The following is a 15,340-nucleotide window of genomic DNA, read 5'->3' as shown; positions in this document are numbered from 1 at the left end:
TTTTTTCGAAAACTCTGCAATACACCTTTTGGGAAGAAAATGCCTGGATTAAATATAAAAAGACGTAGGAATTATTGTAGGGTTTCTTGTAAAAATGTCGATTTTTTTTCGAAAACTCTGCAATACACCTTTGGGGAAGAACTTTTGTAAGACCTGCGGGAAGAATCCTAGAAGTAACGCTTGGAGAAATATGTGAAAGAATCAGTGGAAAGACATCTGGAGGATACTGAGATTTTTTCTTCAGAGTAATCTCTGTGCAAATTACTGGAGGTAATAGCGTAGGAATGCTCTAAAATGTTTAGTACCAAATTCAGAAGAAATTCCTCTAAGCTTCTATTGAAATACTGGTGGCGTTCCTGGTGGAGTTCTTGAAATTATTCATGAAGGAATCTCTGGATAAATTGTTACGTAATAGTTTCTGAAGGTTTCTCTGGAGCCTCTAGAATGTTGCACCAGAATTCACTGCAAGCAGATTAACTATCTCTTTTCGACGACGCCAATCGAAAGTTTCTTTATGAAAAAGCGTTTTTATAAAAAGTAATTCAATAAACAATTTTTCAAAGAGTCTACTTTTTCAAAACCAGTTTAATTTTTTTTTTGTTGTTTTGCAACAGTAAAATGATTGGTTACCAATAGTTTTACAATTCAAAAAGTTAGTTGACTTTGGAAAGTATAGAATCATAATCTAATAGTATTCCTCTCGATCGGTTTGCTTCAAGTTAGTCAAAAATTAATGGAGCTCTGGAGCTACCATGGGAAAGACAAGGTTAAGGCAAAAAAGTTACTGTAGATACCATATTGATTATAATATCTTTGGAGACCTTAACTAAAAATAAACACTTTTTAAAGATATGCATTGAACAAGCCTTAAAAATGATCTGCTTTCCTGAAAATATACTATTTTTCGTACCTGTTGTAAGCTTTACTGGGAATCATACTTTCCTTTTCCATTTTTGCAATTCTAAGTCCTACTTTCTTATTTAAACAAGTCTTATTCGGAATAATAAAAATAACTAATAATTAATTGACTGAATATCTCAAGTAGTGTTGTAATAGCGGCGCAGCCGAAAATTTTTTTAATTGAACAAATTTTGTTTACAAAAAGGACATATTCTGCCATAATAATTACTGGTTCGAAGTAGTTTCCCTGCATATTGCCGGAATCCGTTGATGATTCCAGGTTGAATGAAATTCCCTGATAATTCCAGGTTTTACCAGGTAGTAGACACCCTGCTAACTTAAAACTTAGCATAAATTAAAAAGGCCGATTCATAATTTTCTCCCGAAAATTTAGCTCAAAATAGTGGAAAAAAGTGACTTTTTGACGAAAAAAGTGACTTTAGTTGAAATGGCTTCAAAAAAGAGACTTTAAAGTGACTGGCCTCAAAAAAGTGACCAAGTCACTAAAAAGTGACTCGCTACCAGCCTTGTCAGAAGGGGCGGGGCAAAATGAGCCACCTAGATTTATGCAAAACAAACGATGTTTTGAACATAAAAATGCATTGCCTAAATATACCAGATTATTCTTTTACTGCATAGTCATCTTTATGCGCCATTACAAGTGAAACACTTTGCTAGGAAATACGTTGAACCAAGTATCGCAATTTAGTACTAGTATAACATGGTCGATTTACTATGTATTATGTATCTTTAAAAAATAAGCCGCTAGAATCAATAATTTCAAGCAAAGCTAATACAATTTCCTTTCCAATAACGTACTCTTCACCACTAACTCTTCTCTATAAAGTTTTAAATAAAAAATCATTCGATTGAATGAGGTGGCTCATATTGCCCCGTAGGGTGGCTCATAATACCCCACGTAGAAAAACATGGCTTTCCAAAAAGTTCCTGAAATAATTTGCAAGTTGATGTTAACATAAAGCGACCATATATGTCCCGCGAAACGCGGGACGCCCTATTAGATCTTGTTCCCAATCAAATATTTTTTGTAATGGATATGTCCTCTACAATCATTTTAGCCCCAAAACATGATCTAACTGCTTATTTTAATCAAACAAATAGATTTGACGGTGTAATATCATGTTGAAAATTGCGCTGTCCCGCGAAACGGTCACTTTATGTTAACATTAATTATCGATGTAACATGGAAGATAACATTTTATTATACAAGTCACTTGCATTTAAACCATAATTTCTGCTTTTTTTCTATGCATTCCATGATGTTTTCCTTAGGCGGCTCATATTGCCCCGGTCACCCCTATTGGTAAAAAGAGTGCATTACCTGCTACACCCATCTCGATCAGGGTGTAGGATTTTCTGCACCGGTGGCGATCGAGTGTAAAAACGGTGTGCTACTTGCGGAATAAAAGAACGGTTTGGGTGCAACTTTTGCTACACCGGTGGGAAAACGGTGCAAGCGGTGCAAATAAAGAAAAACGACATAACATTAAAAGCAAATAGGCTAATTCTGTTAAATCCAGGCAGGAAGATAAGAAAAACGGTAAACACGATCTGCACAGTAGCGCCAGTATTGAGAAATGCTAGATGGTCCGAGTCAGAACAAATTGGACCAGGTTCCCCTACTAATTCAATAAAAAAAACATGATTGTGGTTGGAATACCCTAAGAATTCCAGGCTTTTCCTGGTAGTAGACACCCTAGACATGATACCATTTATCGTGAAAAAAGTGACCAGTTTTAAAATAGTGGGCAAGTTACTAAAAAGTGACTCGCTACCAGCCCCGCAAACGCAAAATCATTGTCAAAGTCAGAGAATATGAAAATTCTAGTGAGGTGGTCTTCAAGTTTGTTCGTTCCTGTAAAAGGATAGGGAGTCGATGCCGGTTATGGACCCTTTGCGTATTATGGACCCCCTACAGAAAAACATAAAATTAACACTCAAAGCAACTTTATTCCTATGAAAATCCACCGGGGGAACTTCGATCACATTGTTAGTCAGCAGTTTCAGGCAAAATATTTGGTTTGAGACGCATAAATACAGATATTTGAACAGTTTTGTAAATGAAACCACACAAGAGGGTCCATAATACGCATTTCCAGGTGGGTCCATAATAGGCTCGTCGGCAGCGAGCCGGATTACATGGGAATCAAATGGAGGGTCCATAATACGCAACGTCAAATTTGTAAACAATCCTATTATGGACCCCGGGAGGGTCCATAATAGGCATTCGGACAACAGTTTCTCAAATGCATATTTCGCTGGAAAAATCGCATGATTTTGTATGTTTCATAGACGTACTAAGAAGTAAAGACATTGAATTTGTTGTTAGACTCCACAAAACGTATATGCGTCTGAGATATCATTGCGGAAAAGCGTCTAGAATGAATTTCAGCTACTAAGGGGTCCATTACTAGCATTGAAACCCTAAATGACTATGGGCAATCTTACCCGTAGGCACTCGTCGTCCAACAGCTCGTCTCCGGTGATGTGCAGCTCGGTAATCTGCGGCACGTTGTCCGCCAGAGCGTTGTAGAACGAAAACCCCGCCGTACACCGGTCCAGTGCCAGTTTCTCCAACGTCTGCGAGCGAGGCACCGAATTTGGCTCATCGGAATCGATCCACAGGTACAACTCCTTGAGCCTGTCCATGCCTTGCAGTCCTTCCATCACTATCTCGTGCTTCCCTTTGATCGCCAATCGCTCCAGGCTGGCACTCCGGTAGACGCCCTGCTGAAAGAACTCCACATTGTGCACATTGATGACGGTGAGGTCCTGCAAGGACCGGGCATTTTTGAAGAACTGGGCACTATCTGGGGTGGTAGTGCAGAAAGCGAAATTTAGTTTTAGCGTTTTTACTTCGAAAAAAGTGAGCTGAAAGAAATCCTTGACAAAGATTGGCCAAATTACACAGGACAGTTCCTGCAATTGGGATGAAAAGCTTCGGGCAATTCGGAAATCAGCGTAGCAAGCATAATGCGTGCAGTTTAGAGATATATCCGTTAGAGTCTTCGCCTTCCGGACCATGGTGTCCAAGAACTTGCGCCTGGCAGTTCGATCACCCTGCGATCTCCGGTCTTCGTATTGGAGCTTGTTAAGCTTCGGCATTTCCGAGATTTCCAGTAGTCCTTTCTCGGCCTCTGCTTCGATTCGGTCCACGATCCAGTCGTCCGGTTTCAGCAAATACCAACTGTTGAACTCGATTTTCAAACTCTCGAGCGGACATTCCCCCTTGCAGTGCGGCAGGAAGGCCAGCAAGCTTTTGTCCATCAATGGCCCAAACGTCAAGCACAGTTCCCGCAGAGTCGGTTCATACTGGCGAACCAACTGCAGGCACTTCCGCAACAACAAGTACGGATCACCTTCCGAGCGGACCCTTTTCGAGATGCGCTGCAGTGGACTTGACCAGTAAAAATCCGATCGCATCAACATCACTCCGGTAATGGAAAGCGTCCGGTAGGGACGGGTAAAAGTCATGCCCAAGAACTTGCTGATGTTTCCCGTGTTGGCCAGATCGATTTTCAGGTGCAGGGAATCCGCCACCAAGTCATTCCAGCGCGTACAAATACGGGTAAGGAACCTCTTCTCCTTGATCTGTTCGAAGATCTTGAGCAGAATCTAGACAAATGAAGTGTTGAACAGGTTGAACAAATTTAAATTTAACACGCTTCATAGTGGAAATAGAGTTCACCTCATTCGGAAGATCGTTGATTGTGGCCATTCTTGGGATACGCGTTCAAACTTCGCTTGGATAGGAGCCAATCCGTTGACTAGATTACGATCAATTAGGTAGATACATTTCAAATAATATAAGCTACTAACTTCCGCTTATTTTACCTGATGATTCCGGTCAAAGTTCCTGTTTTCCGTGAAGCCGCTGAATCTTTACTTCGCTTATTTTTGACGTAGGATTACGTCTTTTTTCATCGGTTTGTTTAGTTCTTTTCTAAGCAAGTGGCATAATCATAAACAACGTAACAATGGACCTGTGCACGAGTTCACGAATTTGACGTTTGAGCGGTGCCGAATTCACTTGTTGCCATGGTCACGTAAATAACACGGCACCGCTCAAACGTCAGATAGTGAACTCGTGCATCGGTCCATGGACCTATGCACGAGTTCACTATTTGACGTTTAAGTGGTGCCGTGTTATTTATGTGACCATGGAAACCCGTGAATTCGGCACCGCTCAAATGTCAAATTAGTGGACTTGTGCATCGGTCCATTGAAATAAGGCAATCCATGAGACAGCTGCGATCAGCTTATTTTTTGTTTATCATGAGGTTCTGACGTTTCGCGATCGGAGTGACCGGTCGATTACAAAGGAAAATGTAAAGCTCCGACAACACTCTCATGCTTCGTTTACCCTGCCATTTCGGTTACATGTACACTTTTAGCTGTCAATCCTATCGCGGAAAGTCCTCATGGATAAGCCATTTTATGAGACGTTTCGAATCATATGGTTTCCGTTTGTTTACCAGCTTTGAAAGTTTCTGGCGGGCCGATTTATTTACGATTCTTCTAGCGCTACATTTGGAAGGAGCTTATTCAACAATGGCGCTGGTGGCAGTGTAACAAAGTTTTTAATTTTCGCATGTAAAATTGAAATCAGCAGGCAGAGAAGATATTTTTCATTTACAGGTAACATAATACATGTAAACCGAGTAGAAACATGCGCTGAAAGAGACGGGGACATCATCGCCAACAAAAATGTGACAAACGCCATTCAGATATCAGGCTAGTTTTTTGAACAACAACAATGAGCGGCCCGCCAGAAAACGTCATTCGAACGTCTCGTAAAATGGCTTATCGGTCCATGCACGAGTTCACTAATTTGACGTTTGAGCGGTGCCAAATTCACTCGTTGCCATGGTCACGTAAATTACACGGCACCGCTCAAACGTCAAATAGTAAGCTCATGCACTGTTCTATAGCCTTATGGACCTATGCACGAGTTGACTATTTGACGTTTGATCGGTGCCGTGTTATTTACGTGACCACACGGTGGTTTGCGATTACCCTTTAATGGGTAAAAAATACCCATTGTCGAATCCAGCTTTTTAGGCTGGCTATAAAACAAAGGGGGGTGATTTGACTTTGACATTTCTTGCCTGCCAATTTTATAGTTTAGTCTTAGTAGGCAATGATTTAGGATTGTTGATTGAAATGTCAATAATTTTCACAGGATTTGTTTTGCAACTGCGGTTTTTTATACTGCTTATCTATCTAAATTTTCACATAACTTCATTTTTTTATTTTAGGTATCAGTAAACCACAATAGGGTCCTAAAGCCCTGTCCCAATTTTAGTGCCAAACGCTTAAGTTTAGGCCAAAAACACATATTTACTCAATTTTCAAATGTTTTCCGTTGGTTTAAGCCCAAAAAACATTTTTTTAGATTTTGTCACATCCTTTGGCTTAAACTCATATTTTGGGTGTATTTTGTTTTCCGTGTCCCTTACGAAATGTCAGATAGGAACAACCCCAGTGGTCGAACTAAAACCCCTGTGATGTTTTTGTCGACTAAGCGAACGTCAAACATGATCAAAAGTGTCAAGGTTCATTTATGGACCAAATTTTTAAATTGAAGTTTAAACATGATATAGCCATTATTTGAGCGGGAGAATTTGCTAAAGTAGTTACAGATACATGCTTTTTCGTGTTATTAAATAAAAACAAGATTTCATTAAAAATTTTAGGACCCAATTGAACACAATGGAATGCGTTTCAAAGCCATTCAAGGGAAGATGAAGATTTTTTCAAGAGTAGCTTTTTGTGGGTGGAGTATTCTGACAAACACAGCCAGCAAACAGCGTAACCCTGGCGGGCTCGCCCGTTAGTTTTTTTATGTCTTCCGTAAAACTTCCGTGCAGAAAAGTGAATCAAAACCAAATATTGGTATTCATAAGTCTGTGTCGTTAGAAAACAGTAAAATACATGCTCTTTTATGACTTAAAACATTACTGATTGAAGGGCTGGCTAAGGAATTAGCTTAATTTAATCACAGGTCCAGAATTTGTGAAGGATAGTCCAAGTGTTGGATGTAGAAAAAAGAACACATTACGGTAAATGGTAAAATTGTTTTCTTATACTTTACAGTTCACACCAGTAATTATATAATAAAAAGTGCTGGAACCGCTGCAGTCACGATTTGAACTGTTTTATCGATTGAAATTAGCCAATAAACTCTTCAAATGCACAAATTCGTTCAAATGCATGTGTTTTATTATTCAATTCTTCGGTTTCGTCGTTTTGTATGTAACACTTTTTCACGGAGTTTACTTAACAATATGACTCATCTCGAGAAATAACAAGAACCAATCCCGGATAAAAACGTATCATTCAGTGAATGGAATAAACCATTAATGTTCAATATAACGTATTGGATACAATACAGCGTATTGTAATTGAATGTCGAAGCAATATTATTCATGTTAGGATATACAATTCAAAAACAATATAATATATTGTAACAGAGCATTGTATTGTTTTTAATTGGTTTTATACCTTACAATTTTGGTCAACTTCCTATTTTTGCATAAAACAACTGTTGCTTTTTTCTATGTAGCTTTGCTGAAAGAAATAAACAAAACAAGTTCAAAAAGCAAGAAATGTTGGGTGGAAAATATTCAAAAAGTCAAAATAAGTAGTTTTTTAGAAGTCACTTGACATTTACTGACATGCAACCATGATACAGTTTGTTGAATTGTTTTTGTATTGTACAACAATACACGAATTGCTTATCAAGACAATACATGAACAATATATCATATTGTGTTTTCAAAATGTTTGTATGAGAAAATATCTATATTTGTATTGTTACGATACTTAACCACCCATACAGTATATTGCAAAAATCTCATATACCATACAGTGAACTGTTCAAAACAATATATTGTACTGTAATTGTATTGTCATTTTACAATATACTGTATTGTATTTCCAATATATTGAATGGTACTGTTTCAATAAGTTATATTATTTTTGTATTGTATTTTTTATCCGGGATCCTTCTGGTGACTGCTATTGAGAAATCTAAAATAATGAAAAACATTAATATTAAACAGTAAATCAGTAGAATAGTTTTAAAGTTCCATTTCCTGCAACAAAGATATTGTTTGGCGTTTCAAACAAACAACATTGGAAAATTTTAAACATCGCAAGGTTTGCTTTGATTGAACCATAAAAATATTATAGTGTATTCAAGAGAAGTCAAAAAGGGGTGACTCAAAGTTTATAGCAAGCTAGCGTAAAAAGCTGGATAGCAATCATATCTGTCATAAAATGGGGGAATTTCATAATTACGAAAAGGGTAAAAAAATACTCATTCTTCTAACTCACATACAGTGTAAAAACGGGTAAAATTTTACTCTTTAATGGGTGAAAAAATAGTTGTAATGGAAAAGTCGATCCTGCGCGACTATCATCAGTTGGCAGAAGAGCCACTTGTGCCGTTGAATATTAATAATATCATTCTTCAGGATGCAAAGCAGACGCAAGTAAGTAGAATATTGGTTACGAATAACATATTCTTATATAGATATTACAATGGATCATTTTATGCTATATTTGAACATTTTCGCCGCTAGGTGGACACAACGACGCCATCTATAATGTTTAAGATGAATTACAGATGTTCCTACCTTTACCAATAGATAGCGCTGTAGTAGCAGAAGGTTAAAAAATAAAGGGCCTATTCTCCGAAATAACGCATTTTAAAAATAATTATTAACAAACATGTTTAACGAGGCAATTCAATTTAATTCAAAAGTTCGAGTGACAAGATATATGAAATTTAATTTCTATGTTTATATTCTGTAAAAAAATAATCGGTATACTATATAAAAATTATTGAAGTACATAAATCTGAAACGAAATTGCAGCAAAATTTTCCTCAGGCCCTTTGTGGAATAATAATCAAATTCCAATCGAACCTCAACACTGTTTGACAGTTCAAATCAAAACAAAAACAAAATTCACAAGAATCTGAGCAATTAAAGTCGGTGAAATGGCAAGCTACTGCTGTATTTGCGGAGTAAAACGACACGAATTGAATAAAAAAAATAATTTTGCACGCATTTCCGAAGGAACCAAATCGATTGTCAGCGTGGTTGTCCGTCCTAGTGCCAGACCAAGTTCCGGAGAGTGTATCGACAGCTCGAATCTGCAGCCAACACTTCAGCAACCATCAATATGAATATGAGTTCATGATTGATAAACCTTCTGAAGTGCTGAAACAACAGATTACGTGGTCCACATATAAGCACCGTAACACTTTTAAAGTAATGGTTGCTATTGACGAAAATGGTCTGATAATATTTGTAAGTCCATTGTTCGGTGGTTCAGCAACTGACGATACAATTGTGGAAAAGTCTGGTTTATTAGATCTATTGAAGTCAGGTGATTATGTTTTAGCTGACAGAGGCTTTGAGAGCAATGATATAATGGAAGATAAAGGTATTATTTTGAACAAACCTCCTTCGAAGAAGAGAGATCAACTTTCAGAAGCAGACGTAGCCAATACGAGAGCCATAGCTAGTCGTAGGGTAGAGGTAGAAAGGTTAATTGGATTGACCAAAGATAACCGCATTCTAACACAAAAAATAAGTAGATTTTTATTTCCGTTTTCTACAAAAATTGTTAATGTTATTTTTAAATTAACAAATTTTAAGAGACCAATTTGCAAAGGTGTTACTTTTTTGAACCAAGGTTCAAACAAGTAATATCATTTAGTTTTGTTTCCCTACGTTATGCATTTTTGTACGTTTTTTTTAAATGTATTTAGGTTAAGTTAAGACATTGTTAAGTTTTATCTAGAATAAAATATGATATACTGTGGGTTCTCTTTTTATTTCACTTATAAATACTAACGCTACCACAAATAAGTTCTTCAAAATTTGATTCCAAACCTTACACAAAACTGCTCGCAGAAAACGTTTTTGTAATATTTGTCAATCTGATCAATAGTTGATGCAATGAACCGATTATCAAAGTCCACTTTTTCGGTTTTTATTCCGTTCAACGTATAAACAGCAAAAATACAGGATTCGGCGTTGGTTACGTACATCTGGTATTGAACTTGAGAATAGTATGGATGCTTTCTTTTCAATTTCCCTTCCTTATCCCAACATGACGCACTTGATGGAGCCTGATTTCTAACGCCATAAGGTGCCTTGATTTCAAGTATTGTCGCGCGCCCACCAAATCGGAACGCGCGTGTGGGACACGCGACGTGTGACTCGTTCCCGACATAACTGTCATAATGGCATGTGTGGCGCTGCATTCTTACGATGTTTATGAACACAGCGCACTATTCACATATTAGCTGCGACGCACGGGGCCCGAGAAAACAATAATAATAAATAAATGTTGGTCTTGATTTCTACCGGATACATAATACAACTTTTCGACATTCGCTAATGCCGTCCGGGGAGCCAGCCAGATAATTGCGATTTTTGTCAATGAACAGACCACATTTTCGGAAGTTGTACATTGCATGGGTGGATTTGATCAAATCAAACGCCACGTCTTCTTTTTCTTTCCCCCAAGCTAGCTGTGGTAGGTTATAGTCACTAAGATTGTCGAAATTCTTTTTTGATGGCACGGTACTAGGAGGCCTCATATTTCTATCGCTGGTTTCCATCGCAGTTATGATACTGTGTATGTTCGAAGCGGTCAATCTGGATTTTCGATACTCAAACCATGAAGTGGAACCAGATTGGTTTAATGTTTGCTTTTCAATACCATCTATTTGTTCCTCCGATACCATGTTAATGGAATTAACATAATCCACGAACGGTGCCGTAGCGTAGTCATGGTCATGAAAAAGGGCAATCAAATTGCAGTTTCGGTGAGTATTGAAACTAGTATGTAATCGGTGATTGATAGAGGCATTCACCGCAAATGTAGTAAAACTCTCGCATGGACTGGAGCTTAGGAAACTCGTTGCTGGCGAAGGACCACTAAGTTTTGCAGGAAACAGTTCATCGATCAGTGTACCATACAACTGCTCGTCTACTAACTTGGGAGGTTTATGCCACTGCTGCAATTCAGAAGTACACGATGCTCCAGTGAAAATCGTGCCTAAAAACAAGGATGCTTTAATTTCAAAAAGACGTGGTTTTGTTCACAGAAATATACCGGTTTCTAAGTAACATTCCAGGCAAAGAAGTAAAGCAGCTACATGCTTGCAAGCCGCTGAGTTTCCTTGCCCAGCGGGACATGTGCATGTCGATTTTGCGATGATCTCTGTAATCGTCAACTCTGTTGAAGGGGACAATGCTCACCTCTCCGTAAGCACACCTTGTTCCTTTTGCACAACCCTATCACACACACACATGTGCATGTACGGGGCACGCACCTCGAGCCATGTGTTGCGCGCCAACAGAGAGGTCATTCTGTGTTCGTTTGCTACCGAGTATGCAACTGTACTTTTCCATTCTTATTTTTCGCTCATTAAAACCACGTTATTTAGTTAATAACTTCGCGTGTGATTTCTCCACCAAATATCCGAAACTCCTTTAGGGTATTCCACTGCCGCAAGTTGGAATCTGCCAACAGGTTTTGGCCCCAGCAAGCGACCCAGAAAGGAAGAAAATTTGTGTGGAAAGATTCGGCCGGGAAGAGCCGAATTGGTCGTCGTGCGTTATTTTTTCCGCTGCTGCGTCAGCTCGGAAGGTGCCGCGTCGTGGAGTGAAAAGTATAGCAACGAGTTGCGGACAGGTGTTCCACTCCAGGTGAGGGTGAAGAAAATTGTTTTCCGAGCTAGTGCTCGAAGAAAGTGACGAAGAGTGTTTGCTTCTCCGGGTAGAGAGAAAAGCGATTTCCGTGCAAGGGACGCTCGATAAAAGTGTGTAAAAGTGATTACTTCTCCAGGGGGAGAAAGGGAAGGTGTTCCGAATCACAGTCATTCGAAGAATAGTGATTGCTTCTCCAGGTGGAGAAAGAGACAGTGTGTCAAGCATCATCGCTTGAAGAAGAAGAAGAAGCAAAGTGTGTTCCCCAGTGCATCTAGCCGCCGCCGCTCGAGGAAGGGAAGAGAAAGAAGAAGTGCCGAGTGGAGCTGGAGCAGGTGAACAACAACAAAGTGGTTGCCAACCGGTTCGGTTAGTGTGTTGACTGATCACCCGAGTAAAAAAAAAAAAAAAAGTTTTTGCCGGTCAGAATGAGTGACGCAAAATTCTCGATTCCGAAATTAAATGGTTCCAACTGGCAAACATGGAAAGTGCGTGTGGAGATGTTATTGGCTCGTGACGATTTGTGGTACGTTATCGACGAGCCGGTGTTCGAAGAAGAAGAAGATCGTACCGATGAATGGAAGAAAGACAACAGAAAGGCCAAAGCGACGATCATCTTGCTTCTCGAAGACAGTCAGTTACCGTTGGTTAAAAATTGTGTCCTCGCGCGTGATGTGTACGATGCGTTGAAGCGATACCATCAAAAGACGACACGATCGGTTCGGGTGTCGCTCTTGAAAAAGTTATGTGCCTGTGATCTCGCGGAAGACGGTGATGTTGAAGCACATCTACGTGATTTTGACGATCTTTTCGATCGTCTCGATGCGGCTGGTACGACCTTGGATAAGGATACCAAAATATGCATGCTACTCCGAAGCCTCCCGCCGTCATTTGACGGTCTAGTTACCGCATTGGACAGTCGCTCAGACGACGATGTCTCGCTCGATGTTGTTAAATCGAGATTGATCGACGAGTACAACCGACAGCTGGAAAGGAAAGGAGGTAAATCTGCCAAAATTGAAAAAGCGCTGCGGTCCACGGAAGGCAAACCGGACTTCGAATCCCGTGTCTGCCATTTCTGCAAAAATCCCGGTCATATCAAGCGGAACTGCCGGAAGTTTTTGGCCACGCTGAAGAAAGAAGTAGACTCTTCGTGTACCTGTTGCGGAGAATGTGGCAAAGCGAAAACAGCACATAGTGATTCGCGGAGTGTTGCATTCACCGTCGGTGGAGGAAATTCGAGTTCCTGGGTGATCGACAGTGGCGCATGTGCGCATATGTGTAGCGACAAGTCATTTTTCACGACCTTGGAGAAATATGCTGGTGATCACGTCGTTTTGGCGGATGGGAAGAATATTCCGATCAAAGGTGAAGGAAGTGGTGTACTGTATGGCATAGACGGTTCAGGCGACGCCATGAAGATCGAAATGAACAAAGTGAAATACGTGCCAGAACTTTCAGCAAATCTTATTTCCGTCGAACAGTTGGCACAGAAGAAGTTCAGAGTACTATTCACCGGTGATGGATGTGACATAGTGAGCGCTGATGGTGCAGTTGTTGCTACAGGACACCAACATGGCGGGTTGTACTATCTCAACACGATAACTCCTCCGACCGCCTTGGATGGTCGGCATCAGCAGCGAAAGCAGTTAAATTCCCGTTATTGGATTGAAACTCAACGTGTGCCGAAGGAAGAATCAACCGTGGACAACGGTTCTCCGTCGGTGAATGTGTCATTTCAGGACGAAGTCGTGTGGTACGACGCAATCGATGAACCGGAGGACGACCGGATTCTAACCGGAGGAGGAGATGATTCGGTCAACAGCAAGCAAAGTCTAACAGAGCGTTCCCCGACAAGCTTGACACCGACGGGCATCATGGACAGGAAGCTATGTCTCATGAAGTTCGAGGGATTGCGTAAGCTGTTCAGACTTGATAAGAACAAACCAGGTAATGCGTCTTCGCATTGAGGGGGAGTGTTGAAGGGGACAATGCTCACCTCTCCGTAAGCACACCTTGTTCCTTTTGCACAACCCTATCACACACACACATGTGCATGTACGGGGCACGCACCTCGAGCCATGTGTTGCGCGCCAACAGAGAGGTCATTCTGTGTTCGTTTGCTACCGAGTATGCAACTGTACTTTTCCATTCATATTTTTCGCTCATTAAAACCACGTTATTTAGTTAGTAACTTCGCGTGTGATTTCTCCACCAAATATCCGAAACTCCTTTAGGGTATTCCACTGCCGCAAGTTGGAATCTGCCAACAAACTCTACCATTACTCGATACAACACTCCTTTTTTCATTGCAGCTTTACAAAAGCAACGAACTTGAATATTGTTCACAGTTGTCTGAAAACGTTCAAATAGAGTCACAAAACACAGTTTAAGTTTTACTTAACAATAAATACCTTTCCAAACCCTACTTGCCGCAAATGATTTGCTACATGAAGTTTTCGTCCTTCTTTGAAACTTTTGAGTGCACTCCGTACACTGAAGTATTGCTTAACAACTTCGAAAGTTAACCATTTAAGCTCCTGACTGCATATGTCCTCAATCGCATCATAATGCTTAATGTTTTCAAATGCAGTTTTATCAGTTGCAGGGACAGGTTGAACAGCAACAAGTGTTGAATTCAAGTGGTGTTTATTCCAGTTTTCGAGCCTGCAAAAAACCTTCAACTGTAAAATTCACATCAGTCGAACCACCTTCAACTGTAGTTGGTGTATCATATCCTTTCAAAATATTTACCTTTTCTCAAGTACTTTTTTACTTCCAGTTTTCTTTGCTCCCAGTGCAGCTAATTCGTCACGCAATTCTTTCACAGTTTTTTTGTTTTCCATTCTGATCATATATCTTTTAAAATTTGAAAACAAAACAAACTGATTCGTTTGGCCCGATTTTTGTTGGTAAACAATAACAGCTGATTGAATCTGAAATGACATTAGAATTTGACAGTCGTTGTGTGTGTTTGACATAACAAGTCTACGCTGCATTCTCCCTCGAACCTTTGAGCAGGACGGTTGGAAAGTATACCAGGTGTATCAGTGCGCGAGACGCGATTTCATTCGGAGGAAAATTTCTAACCTCAAAATTTGATTTTCGTCGGAAGTGCTTTTTCGGCCATTTTGATTATTGTGGATTTGTGAAAACGTGTGCGAATAACGAATTGAATCATACTCCGTTGGTTTTTAATATCTCGATCAAGTAAGGTAGGTGAAGGTTCTACTACGGTCTCCTTGGAGACTCGTAGAAGGACATGGATGAGGACGAAGATGGAGCCTATGGCCCCATAAACGATGATGAATCCGGTACAGGTTATGAGTCGGCAAGTGACGCCTCGATGACTAATCGCAGGAAAATTGAGACTTCTTCGGACGACGAACACAAGCTACAGAAAAAGAAAATGAAAAAAGACAAGCATACCCAAAAGAACAAATATGACGTTGAATTTGACTTGACTGAAACTAATGACGACAACAACCAAACTAAGGAAAGAGACTCGAAAAAAATCGAAAACGCGAAGACAAAGGGATCGAAGAAAAAGGACACCAATGGTTTTCTGGACGATGGATATGTTCAGAATAAAGTGTACAAAACATTCATTATGGAACCTACTGATGACAAACACAAACTACACATTATGGAAATAGCTAAGTTACTCATGAACATCAAAATCACCA

The 15,340-nt window shown here is 39.8% G+C and overlaps 1 long non-coding RNA gene across 1 annotated transcript; it reads right to left on the bottom strand.

Moving 5' to 3' along the window:
• Positions 1 to 10,521: 10,521 nt before the first annotated feature.
• Positions 10,522 to 11,261, bottom strand: LOC110675645. Its single transcript, XR_002499674.1, has 2 exons — positions 11,059 to 11,261; positions 10,522 to 11,001 (listed from the first exon to the last, which is right to left on the bottom strand). It is a non-coding gene; the product is annotated as an uncharacterized LOC110675645 (long non-coding RNA).
• Between the last annotated feature and the right edge of the window lie 4,079 nt (positions 11,262 to 15,340).

The sequence above is a fragment of the Aedes aegypti genome, chromosome 2 (assembly GCF_002204515.2).
Source record: "Aedes aegypti strain LVP_AGWG chromosome 2, AaegL5.0 Primary Assembly, whole genome shotgun sequence".
In the NCBI taxonomy this organism is placed as follows: domain Eukaryota; kingdom Metazoa; phylum Arthropoda; class Insecta; order Diptera; family Culicidae; genus Aedes; species Aedes aegypti.
This window is presented reverse-complemented; position numbering and strand designations above follow the sequence as displayed.